The 650-nt window shown below is 37.7% G+C and overlaps 1 pseudogene; it reads left to right on the plus strand.

The window, feature by feature from the left end:
• Positions 1 to 268: 268 nt before the first annotated feature.
• On the plus strand, positions 269 to 386 carry LOC145391517 (5S ribosomal RNA; annotated as a pseudogene).
• The last annotated feature ends 264 nt before the right edge of the window (positions 387 to 650 follow it).

The following is a 650-nucleotide window of genomic DNA, read 5'->3' on the forward strand; positions in this document are numbered from 1 at the left end:
ACTGTACAAGATAGAGCATTTTCTAATTTGCAATGCACTGTTTTAGTTAATATTAGATGAACATTTGGTATAGTCATTCAATTATGTACCCAGTAACAATAAGTTTAAATGCATACACCATAATGCTGTAACCCTAATTTTATAAAATATATCATTTCCTTCAATTCTTCTTCACCTACTATACAGTACATTATTAGGCAATACAAATTTTTCTACACACCATAATCAAAATAGTGACAATCACCATCATCATTAGTGTTCATCATCATATAACAACAATCCACGTTGAGTACACCGTTTCCCGTCCGATCGGCAAAGTTAAGCAACGTTGGGTCTGGTTAGTACTTGGATGGGTGACCGCCTGGGAACACCAGATGCTGTTGGCATCCCTACATGTCAAGTGGGGTTGGTGGAGGATTAGTGCCCCTCCCTGTAAAACAATTAACTCTAAGCCCTTGGCCACCCCGTCTGGGATACATGGCGTCTGGCAATGAATGAATGAAAAAAAATTAATCATCATTATCATTAGTCCCACACTGTATGCCTCAGAACAATACTCATCTCTAGAGAGAGCCAATTGGGCTGAAGAGTTTATTGCAAATGTATACGAACATACCATTTTTTATCATTTCAAATAAGTTCCACAGTGT

This window comes from Coenobita brevimanus, chromosome 18 (genome assembly GCF_032717465.1).
Source record: "Coenobita brevimanus isolate Jiangsu-jjx chromosome 18, ASM3271746v2, whole genome shotgun sequence".
NCBI lineage: Eukaryota > Metazoa > Arthropoda > Malacostraca > Decapoda > Coenobitidae > Coenobita > Coenobita brevimanus.